Here is a 12,352-nt window from a genome sequence, read left to right on the forward strand (position 1 = left end):
CGATATCTTAGTGAAGGAGATAAGAAGCAATTATCGATTCTGACTCAGTATTAGAAACTTCGATGAGCTGCTAGATCGTGATCGGTCACTTTCAGTGCAGGTTGGGGGTAAGAACTTACCGCTGGGCCAATGCCAACTCTACGTAGTCCAAGTAGAAAATGTTACTGTCAAGTAAAATCTGACCCTACATTCTAAGTCTGTATGAAGATAGCACCATACGCTGTTGACCACTGTCTTCAGCGACCTGCGGTTCTCTGTCCCGTCGGCCGTAGTCGACATATCTGTCCTATAGATCTTGGCAATAGAAAACAGCCTGCTTGTGTTGATTGTTACGATTTTAAGAAGAAAAAATGTGGTCAATATTACTGTAATTAAATTCAGGAACGTCAAAAAGTGAGAGCCTTATATTACTACACTTAATTAAGATAGTCACCAATGACGTGCAATGAAGAAATACGATACACTTTAGATAATCCCCAGAAGCTAGAAAAATCTACAAGGATGTTTGCGTGTAATAAAAGACCATTTGGGTATTCCAACAATCTTTAACAGATTTAACTGAAGTAACATTGATTAAATAGATATATTGTGAACCAACCAAATGCGGCTAAATTCAGCATGTTTTTACACGTGCAATACACTTAACACGTGCTTCGAGTAAATGTCACGTGTTTAAACATATGTGTAAATATCGAATCGAAATGTACAAATTAAACACCGTTTATTGCAATGACTTTTTTTTCCTTTTTTAATGGAAAAAACTTTAAAGAGGAATTTTTGAAAATGCACACGTTATGTAACGTAAAACGCCACGTGCTTTTGGAAGTGCTGTTCTTCACCAATACTTACTTATAAGCAGACTAAGTGAGGATCACATCGCCCACCTGTCCCTGTTCGCTTTGTTTTTGCATAGCACGCCACACATATAACAATCTGTTTTCAATGAATTTGCCGAGACCACAGATTTCCTTTTAAGTCAATTGAAGTTATATTTATGATTCTAGAAAAGGCAAAAACGGGCGCAGTGTTTAACCGTAATTCAATTTTAGCGCTGACAGTCAAAGTTAGATTAAACTTGAAGTTGTCAGTTCTTATCTAATCCCTATAAACCAGTTACCCAGAAACCCACATCTCTTCCTATATCATCGTTATAATTACATCCGTAACAATTACAACTGTATATCTGATTACTGCAAATGCTGAGATTGCCCCTTTGATATCTTCTATGATGAAATAACCATTATGAATATTAATTGCATTTGTTCACTGGTTTCTGTTCTACGCGTTGGTTTGCTGATAATAATATAGCACTATAAAAGGAGAGAGAAAATATGTAGAACTTTGCACAAAGTGTAATACATTTAGCAGGGTTTATCTCCGCTGTGGAGCTATTTCGTCCTTCTAGGATTCGCAAGTAATGTCAGGTACACCATACACTGTTTCACTCTACCATGACTCGTCTGTGATGTAATGTAAATTATTAAGTATATCATACAGCTGTTTCATCCTTCTAGGAGTCGTCAGTGATGTAAGGGACACCATACAGCTGTTTCATTCTTCTAGGAGTCGTCAATTATGACAGGGACACCATACAACTCTTTAATCCTTCTAGGAGTCGTCGGTGATGACAGGGACACCATACCGTCAATGATGATAGGGAACCAAACAGCTGTTTCATCCTTCTAGGAGTCGTCAATGATGACAGGGACACCATACAGCTGTTTCATCCTTCTAGGAGTCGTCAGTGATGATAGGGACACCATACAGCTGTTTCATCCTTCTAGGAGTCGTCGGTGATGACAGGGACACCATACCGTCAATGATGATAAGGACATCATACAGCTGTTTAATCCTTCTAGGAGTCGTCAATGATGACAGGGACATCATACAGCTGTTTCATCCTTCTAGGAGTCGTCAATGATGACAGGGACACCATACAGCTGTTTCATCCTTCTAGGAGTCGTCAATGCTGACAGGGACACCATACAGCTGTTTCATCCTTCTAGGAGTCGTCAATGATGATAAGGACATCATACAGCTGTTTCATCCTTCTAGGAGTCGTCAATGATGACAGGGACACCATACAGCTGTTTCATCCTTCTAGGAGTCGTCAATGATGATAGGGACACCATACAGCTGTTTCATCCTTCTAGGAGTCGTCGGTGATGATAGGGACACCATACAGCTGTTTCATCCTTCTAGGAGTCGTCAATGATGACAGGGACACCATACAGCTGTTTCATCCTTCTAGGAGTCGTCGGTGATGATAGGGACACCATACAGCTGTTTCATCCTTCTAGGAGTCGTCAATGATGACAGGGACATCATACAGCTGTTTCATCCTTCTAGGAGTCGTCAATGATGATAGGGACATCATACAGCTGTTTCATCCTTCTAGGAGTCGTCAATGCTGACAGGGACACCATACAGCTGTTTCATCCTTCTAGGAGTCGTCGGTGATGATAGGGACACCATACCGTCAATGATGATAGGGACATCATACAGCTGTTTAATCCTTCTAGGAGTCATCAGTGATGATAGGGACATCATACAGCTGTTTAATCCTTCTAGGAGTCGCCAATGATGACAGGGACACCATACAGCTGTTTCATCCTTCTAGGAGTCGTCAATGCTGACAGGGACACCATACAGCTGTTTCATCCTTCTAGGAGTCGTCGGTGATGATAGGGACACCATACAGCTGTTTTATCCTTCTAGGAGTCGTCGGTGATGATAGGGACACCATACAGCTGTTTTATCCTTCTATGAGTCGTCAATGATGATAGGGACACCATACAGCTGTTTAATCCTTCTAGGAGTCGTCGGTGATGATAGGGACATCATACAGCTGTTTTATCCTTCTAGGAGTCGTCAATGATGATAGGGACATCATACAGCTGTTTCATCCTTCTAGGAGTCGTCAATGATGATAGGGACACCATACAGCTGTTTCATCCTTCTAGGAGTCGTCGGTGATGACAGGGACACCATACCGTCAATGATGATAGGGACATCATACAGCTGTTTAATCCTTCTAGGAGTCGTCAGTGATGATAGGGACATCATACAGCTGTTTCATCTGCGGCAATCACTATACTGCCCTTTTGACCATATTGCACTCGTCAAAATATCAATGCTGACAATGGAATTAAAATATTAATAAAAATTAATTAATTAATAATAAATATTAATATTAATCGACTTTAAAATGAGTCATTTTTTAGTTTTGCATTGTCTTATTTATTTCAGAAATAAGAATGCTTTAACATTTCTATTTTAGCGATATCATGAACATAATTTTGAAATACAAGAAGTGTTCAAGTACAGAATGCTTTCTTTGAACGATAGCCGTCTGTATATTGATGTCTTACTTTTAAAGAGGTTTAAAGTTGTTGATTAATCATCTTATATATGGGCCCAATTTCACGAACATTCCTTAAATTTAAGGAATCCCTTAACTTAAATATTCCCATAGAAGTAAATCTGTAATGCTTTCCCTCTGGAGAATTTTAAGTTAAGGAATGTTCGTGAAATTGGACCAAGACGCCTGTCGGAACCCCCTGGTTTAGAACCTTCTCGACTATTTCTGGGATTATTTTCTGTCCTACACATAGGGCGTTAGGATTTTACCTGCCTGCTGACCGCAAAAAGGAGACCACATATGTGATCTCATTTTTCTTTCTTTCTTTCTTTTTCCTAAAATCTCCATGACGCCGCCTTAGATTTTGACTTTTGGGTTTTTTAGCGTTCGTCCCTGCAAGGAAGGCTCTGAGATCGATCAGTTCCCTGGCCGAAATGCACCATAATTTATAAAACTGCTCTGCTCCTGCTTAGCGTTCAGCATAAAGGGAATGAGACAATTGCTCGTTGCCAGATTAATATGACTGCGTGTGGTGTGTACATGTATTGACTTCAGTGAAAAAGTGACTAATCAAAGTGCCAAGGCCACTCATAGATGATGTGAATGAAGGACTCGAACAAAGGAATAAAGAAATTGGTTTTTCATTTAAATATTGAATTTAGTATACTAAGTGTGCAGTGTTGAATTTCGGAGTTTAACCAAATATATTTACGGTATACCGTATTTATTTTATGATATTTAAAGTTTTTCAAGAACAAGAACAAGTTGAATATTTCATTTTCCTGAAATAACTGTAATAAATTCTATTTCTAAATTATTTCTGAAATAACGATTTCAACACCAATGAAACCGTTCAGAATCTGAATATCACTTTTTATAATTCTTTATTAATTACTAAATTATCAATTTCATCAGTGTCTCTTCAACGGCAAAAAAAAATAATAATAAGTAAACATTTTCGTATCTTAATATCCACTTAACATTGAAGAATATTTTCGGAAAAATATAACATTAGGAATATTACCATTTACGGATATGTTTTGGTTTCCTTTTTAGAAAACTAACATGGGTTGCTTTGACGACTTTTGACTAATACATCATGGCCAGATACTTTTGCAAAATAAAAGGTACATTAAATTATTTTATTACGTATATCACTCTTATTTTTTCTTGTGATAAATTTTTAAGTGCTTTGAACTTCTTTTAATAGTTGCTAAATTTTAACATCAATTATCAGTTTGATATTGTGTATAATTTGTCAGTCCTAAGGCTTGATTATTTTCTTGATCATATTTACTCTACATATATCGTTTGTGACATTTGAGATAAAACCCCGTAGTGAAAACTGTGTACATCCTCTGGCAATTTACTTCGATACCTTTTCTGAAAGATTTTATGTTCCATTCTATTACGTAACCGGAGTAATGTCACGGCCATCCTAATTGCCTAACGGACACTCACCATGACTGATTAATCTCCCATTGAGCGATATCTGTCAATCATGATTCTGTAATTCTATTGTCTGTACATTACTTAAGCGTGATATATTTTATTTGTAAATCAGTTAGGTCCAAGACTTTGTACGGAACACTACGGCTACATTCTGGACGCTCCAGAATAGCTCTCCGTCAAGTTAAAGGTAGGTTTCGCCCAACCAAATAAATATTTTTTTGTGAAATGCGATAAGCGGAAGAAAAGATGAAAAATACGTATTAAAATATCTCAATTTAATTTCTTTATGTGTTTGAGATTGAACAAATGTGTCTTGAATACAAAATTGAAGGAAATCCTTGATTTTTTACGGTGTCCGTCAGACAAAATAATATGCAAATGAAGCTGCGATGGATTGTGTTGTCGAAGTTTGGCGCATGCGCATTGTCACGCACTAAAAGTAAACAAAATGGCTGAACGAAAGTGTGTGCGATGAAAAAAATATATCTGAATCGGCAACAAAGTGGAGGAAATTATAATGGATTAGGTAGCACCCTAGGATATCTATAGGGAATTAAATTCAGAGATGGCATGTAGCAATAGAAGAAACAGAAGCCACATCTCAAGCGGAACTTGCCGGGATCTGTTGGGACTCGTGTAACGGCATTGCACGTGCACGTGGTGAGTTAACTTTCAACACATATGCCAGCGCACAAACAGCCGCAGACTAACTACGTGTATATTTGGTGTACAAAGTTAGCGAGCGTATGATGTGATATGTATAAACAGTCCCTCGCACTTCGATTTGTTGTTGTTTTTTAACTAAACATGCCGTGGCAAGACTGTCACTTCTATCTGACATTTTGTTGCACGCTTCCGTTTGTTGCTGCGGCCTCGTTTTGGAAAAAATACGTCATGTTCTATGTAAAGCTTGACTTCGCTCTATTTTTAGAGGAGTATTTTCCTGGTCAAGCTAGGCAACTGACCACCCATATTGTTCGCTGTATGCATTGAAAATGATCTGAAGATTATATCTATGTATAGGATAAATTTCAATTTCGTAGTCTTTATATTTCATTGGGCGAAACCTACCTTTAAGCGTATCGTTATTAAATTTTAAAGTTACATGTATACTTCAACATTTTCTTACGTCATCTTTACTTCTTGAAAAAACGTACGGAACTTTCCGTATGTTAATATCGTGCAGAACATTTATCGTAAGTTTTGCTTTGCCGACTTATGACTTATAATAAAACATGGCCATATACTTTTGTCAAGTAAAGGATACATTACTTGGTTACTTATAATACTCAAATTTCTTTTGAATTCATAAGAACGCTAACATCAAGAAAATTTCATGCAATACATCGGACTTTAGCAAGTCTTCATAAGGCTACCGTACATTACACGGCAATATAAGTTCATTTGTCACTTTAAGTTGCTCGCACATATATATACCTGTCTTATCATTAAACTTAATCAAGTAACCAACCCACCAAATACGTTCCTCGACAATACTACGTTCTGCAACGGACCTTAGACAAGTTGATAAGTACGACTCGTTCCGTAAATTGTTTAGCACCTGGGATGACAAAATCTGTTCATGAACCATTTGTTCTAATCCTGCAGTTGAGCTGTTCCCGTTTGACATCTTTCCTTCCAGTCATAGTCACTATCTATTGTATGATTGAAACATTGCGTTTATTGCGATAGTCTTTTGTCCGTCGTTCGTTGTGCGTCGTGCGTCGTCCGTTACCATTTCCTTGTGAACGCGATAACTTGAGTAAATATAAATCGAGCTTCATCAAACTTTGTATGTAGACTAACCTTAGGAAGATCTCGGATGAGTTCGAAAATCAGCGTGAGTTGACTGTAATTTACGGAGTTATTGCCCTTTGCACTAATAATCATTATTTAACCTTGTGAACGCAATAACCTGAGTAAATGTAAACCGAGCTTAATGAAACTTTCTATGTAGACTAACATTGGAAAGATGTCGCTACTAGTCATTGAGTTCTACACGGATTCTTACCTTATTTGGCCAGAAACATCCTTGGGCGAAGGGGAACAGAGTTTGAATAAATTTGGCTCAGACCCCCTGGGGGTGGGAGGGGCTTGGTCCAATAGGGGAAATAGAGGTACATCCTTCATATCGCTACTAGTCATAGAGTTCTGCATGGATTCGAACCATCTGGCCACAAACATCCTTCGGAAAAGGGGAACAGAGTTTGTTCAAATTTTGGCTCTCACCCCCCAGGGGCAGGGAGGGATGGGCCCAATAGGGAAAGTAGAGGTAAACCCATTAAATCGTTACTAGTCATATAGTTCTGCATGGATTGTAACAAATTTGGCCAAAAACATCCTTGGGGAAGGAGAATAGAGTTTGTACAAAGGCTCTGACCCACCGTGGGTAGGAGGGGCGGCCCCAATACGGGAAATAGAGGATCCTTCAAATCGCTACTGGTCATATAGTTCTACATGGATTCTACCATATTTGGCCGGAAACATCCTTGGGGGGGGGGGGGGGGGGGGGGGTGAAAGAGTTTGTATAAATTTTGGCTCTGACCCCGGGAGCAGGAGGGGCGGGGCCTGATAGGGGAAATAGATGTAAATATTAAGATTTATTTAGAAAATAAACAATGAACCTGCATTCAGAACATAACTTGGCATTACAAACCAGGTGAGCGATACAGACCCTCTGGGCCTCTTGTTATAGAATGCCCCCACCAACCTTGTTAATCTGTGCGCAAACCAGACTAACTGAGCTAATTTGTATACAAGCAACAAAACAGCCTTCATAGGGAAAACGAAACTTAAAATATCTATTTTATTTTGTGTTAAAGGTTTTTCTTGATTGTAGACAGGATGAATATTTAGGGACTAAAACATTATTATCTCCTCTGCATCGGTTTTACTCTTAGCTTTATCATTATGTTGTCCGCTAATGAGATTTCAGTGAGGCATTTGTCGACTAATGCTAGGTTCCAATCTTAGCCTCACTACGACAATGAAAAATGATTACATGTTGAACATGTCAATCACAGTTCAGTAATAAAATACTATTTAAAATATCAGCGTTTTGTCCTATTGGTGGTGATCATATTAAAAAATAAACCCGTCAAAACCAGGATATAAAAATATTCCTAAATGAAAAGCATATCAACACATTTGATTTGGATATTGCCCTTCATATCAAGTTTTCAACACGGATGTTTACAAATGAGAGTGGTGTGTAAAAGGTAATTTGGCCATGTGCTCGAGGCTCAGAAATGAATTTTCCATGACGAAAATAACCTGAATGGTTCCGTCACATTGTAGTCACGTTGTGAGCCACGCTTGCTGTGGATAAACCTTCCGTTTATTTCACACTTGCTCTCAATCGAATTCTAGATGGCATTATTGGATGAAAGTGTAAGTAATTGTTGGCAGACGATAAAAATAGTAAAACATTGTCACTAGTTTTAAAAACAAAAATGGCTTGTCTAGATGGTGTTGATATATTTTTGATGCACAACCATAAAATATGTACTTCTATCAACAATCGTCTTATAGTCAGCGCATGTTAACATACATATACATGTATGTGCTAGAACAGAAGCAAATATTCGAGCAGTTTCTTTTACAATTTGTCACTTTGCTTTTAAAAATATATCGATCAATACAAGGTCAATTTGTGCCTTTTTAAGCAACTGACCCAGTTCAGGAGACGGAGCCTGTACACTACCACCACATTATTTTATAATAAACACAACCGTGTGGACAAGAAAATGTCATGTAATCAACGCAGTCCGTCCCGATTTCCAAGAAAAACAGAACACAAATACGGTCATATAATATAAAGGACGCAAAAGAAATACGAGAAAAAATTATAAGTAAATAAAGCAATGATACATTCAATAAATACAAGCAAACTCAAATAGGGAAAAAAGGCGAAACGGGGAGAAAAACGGAAAATATTAAATATTTTTTAAGGTTTTTCGTGCAAACTCTCCTTGTCAATGTCGGCGTTGCCATGTTATTCATGTCCCAACTGTAACTATAGCTACATTTTTACCAGAGTACCCCTTCACTGCTCACCTGTCTTAACCACTCAGCGATATTTGCGGTTTCATTGATTTTTCTCTCGCCTCTGAATTCTCAACGCCGCGTGTGCTGAAGGTTTCACCTATCTGTTTTCCGATTTTTTCCCGAGCTGATGACGTCGTCGCGCGGCTGAAGGTTTCAGCTATCTGTTTTCCGATTTGTTCCGAGCTGATGACGTCGTCGCGTGTGCTGATGGTTTCACCAATCTGTTTTCCGATTTGTTCAGAACTGATGACGTCGTCGCCTGCGCTGATGGTTTCACTAGACTGGATTACCTGCCTCAGTACCAATTCTCTCCGCTAGGCTGCGCTCATAAATACTAAGACAGGTCAGGGCTGCCAATTTGGTCAAGATCCTAACCAAAATGATTCTGATTGGTCAATTCAATCAACAAATTGTTTGATTCATTTAGACCCGGGATTCCTTTCTGTTTACAATGGCAACGAGGTGGAAATGAAATTTCGATATTATTTAGGAGGCATTCAGCATTAAAAAGGTATTTGAAATAGTTTAAGAATGTTACAATTTAAGTTCAAAGACTAGATATATACTCACGTACGAAATCTTAAGTTCCATACTATACGCTGTTGTCATGGTGAGTGTACCGGAAAACCTCCGAACGTCTGCTTCAAAAGACAATTTCGCGTTACAACATCCAATACACAACTAATGGTATGTAAATTTGTTTTCCATCAACAAATAATTATTACTGTTTACAATTTAATATTGTATAGCAGACTATAGATCAGCAATTAAAAAAACAGATGTTGGCATTTTTTTCCGCGAAAATATGCAAACGCCATTTTGAAAAGGAATATCCCCTGAACGTTATAAATATTAGCCAATCAAATTCCCAAGGTCGATTTCCCTGACCTGTCATTGTATTTTCGGAGCGAAGCCTAGCGGAGAGTAGTAAAACTTCGGCAGGCAATCCAGTCTAATGGTTTCACCTATCTGTTTTCCAATTAGTTCCGAGCTGATGACGTCGTCGCGTGTGCTGATAGTTTCACCTATCTGTTTTCCGAATAGTTTCGAACTGATGACGTCGTCGCGCGGCTGAAGGTTTCATCTATCTGTTTTCCGATTTGTTCCCGAGCTGATGGCATCGTCGCGTGTGCTGAAGATTTCACCTATCTGTTTTCCGATTTGTTCAGAGCTAATGACGTCGTCGCGTGTGCTGATGGTTTCCACTATCTGTTTTTCGATTTGTTCAGAGCTGATGACGTCGTCGCGTGTGCTGATGGTTTCGCCTATCTGTTTTCCGATTTGTTCAGAGCTGATGACGCCGTCGCGTGTGCTGAAGGTTTCACAAATCTGTTTTCCGATTAGTTCCGAGCTGATGACGTCGTCGCGTGTGCTGATGGTTTCACTAATCTGTTTTCCGATTTTTTCCGAGCTGATGACGTCCGTACCCTCTCGTCATACCAACGACGTCAAGAACGTTCCTTGACAATAACAGTCTTACTGAAGTTATTCACATAATATGCTGTAATAGTTTATGACCTTATGTAATAGAGGGATTACTGTAACACTCCGTTATTCCATCATATTTCTAAATGAAAATTAAATTGATTTGCGATAAAAACATATTTGTATCAAAATGATTCTATCTATCCTATCCTTCTTCTTCTTCTTTTTTTTACCTTACTGTTGTTGTCTCAATATTTAAACATATCCTATCATTATTTATCCTACTGTAGAATGTGGAACTTTTCTCAATCTTACTGTTTTAATCTTATGGTATAGTTTAATCATATGTGCCAAGTATATGGCATACTTGTCGACTGAATGCACCCAATGCTTAAACGATTGTCCTCAACAAATAAGACAGATACAAAACAGCAAAAAGTTGACAAACACCAAAATACATGTACAAGGAAAGCCAGAGACTGCTTATATTTCATATATATAGTTACATATTAAAATTGTGACTGGCTCATCCGTTGTTTATCGATACGCGTTATTAATATAAATTTGATTTATTTTACATCGATTTCGAAACAAGTTATACAACTTATACAAATCACTTTCGATGGCCCGGATGAAAACGCTTGATAGATCTTAGATACGTGTTGTATCGGGATGAGTGCGCATGAAGAAATAAGACATATATTCGACAAAATTATTCTCATCGCAAACAGCGGAAGTCGTTTTTATTTAACTATTTGTATGATATTAAGTAAAAATGCAGTATATAAAACCAAACTTAAATCACGTGTACTGACTATGTAAATACACCAGTTATTTGTGATATTGTTTGTCACAATATGTAGTCTGCAGTATCAGTTTTAAAAGTTATGCACGGTTGATTTTAATTATTTTAGTTGCTCATATGTTTTTTCTTAAACCGATGACGTCCCTCGCACCGAAGCTGTACTCTACGAACTCCTTGGCATAAGAGGCTTTCATAGTAACAATACAGAATACAGCGAGCGAATTTCTTTGACTTTTATCCTCGGAAAAGTAAGACACAACAGTATCAACAGCAAAACAACCAGTCCCGTAAACATCATCACGACTAATACCTCTTAAGGAAGTCAGTGATGGCATATAAAACTAGGAATGACCTACTGTATGAGTATAGCAAGGACTTGTTATAAGGCACATTTTTTAGTTGGAGCTTTTGACGTCTTAAAGTGAACGCAAGTGTCAGGTTTGGAACAGAGACAAGAGATTAAGCTGCAGTCTTTATATCACAATATATGAAGTCGGTAGAACTAGTTCCTGAACGCCGTCGGTAGTCCTTTTAGCACTTTTATGGAATATTTTAAACGACACAAATCGTTTTGTCAAGTCGCGATAGCAAAATGAGTTTATATTTGACAAAAACGATCCTGTGATGAAGGTTCTTGGTTCTGTCCTCAACATTTGGTGTCTTAGACGGCAAGCTTCAGTGAGATAGGCCTATAATAAGGGCAATAGTTTCACTATATAGAAGACGACACCGATATACCGCAGCCTCCCATAACACAACGCAACATCATGCACATCTGGGGGCCGTTAATAGGACGTTAAATCTAATAGACCAAATCAAACCAATGACCGTAAAACGTGATGAAATAGTCTGCTGGACGTGTAGAACCAGATGTACACAAAGAGTGAGCGTTCACTGAATCTTCAGCACGCCGCCATACAATAGTAGGTCACTCCCGGGTCGACTTGTAATTTAATTATCATACGTCATAATATATCTACATTGTAATGACCACCTTCATCTAGTTAAAGTTTATGTCAAAGTGGAGTGAGTGTTTAAAAATTTAATAGGTAGGGCAGATTGCTGATTTGAAGGCTAAAGTTGAGGGGTTTGAAACAAGGAAAAAATAAACATTTACGTACCTGGGTTCTACATGAAGGAGTCTGATGTGTACAGATATGCATGTCTTGTGTGGCGAATTGAAGGAATAAGAAGGTCTTTTTATGTGTATTTTGTTATGTGTTATTTTATGAAGCATGGTTGGTCACATGTCTTTCCTGCGT

Source organism: Argopecten irradians, chromosome 2 (genome assembly GCF_041381155.1).
Source record: "Argopecten irradians isolate NY chromosome 2, Ai_NY, whole genome shotgun sequence".
Classification (NCBI taxonomy): Eukaryota; Metazoa; Mollusca; class Bivalvia; order Pectinida; family Pectinidae; genus Argopecten; species Argopecten irradians.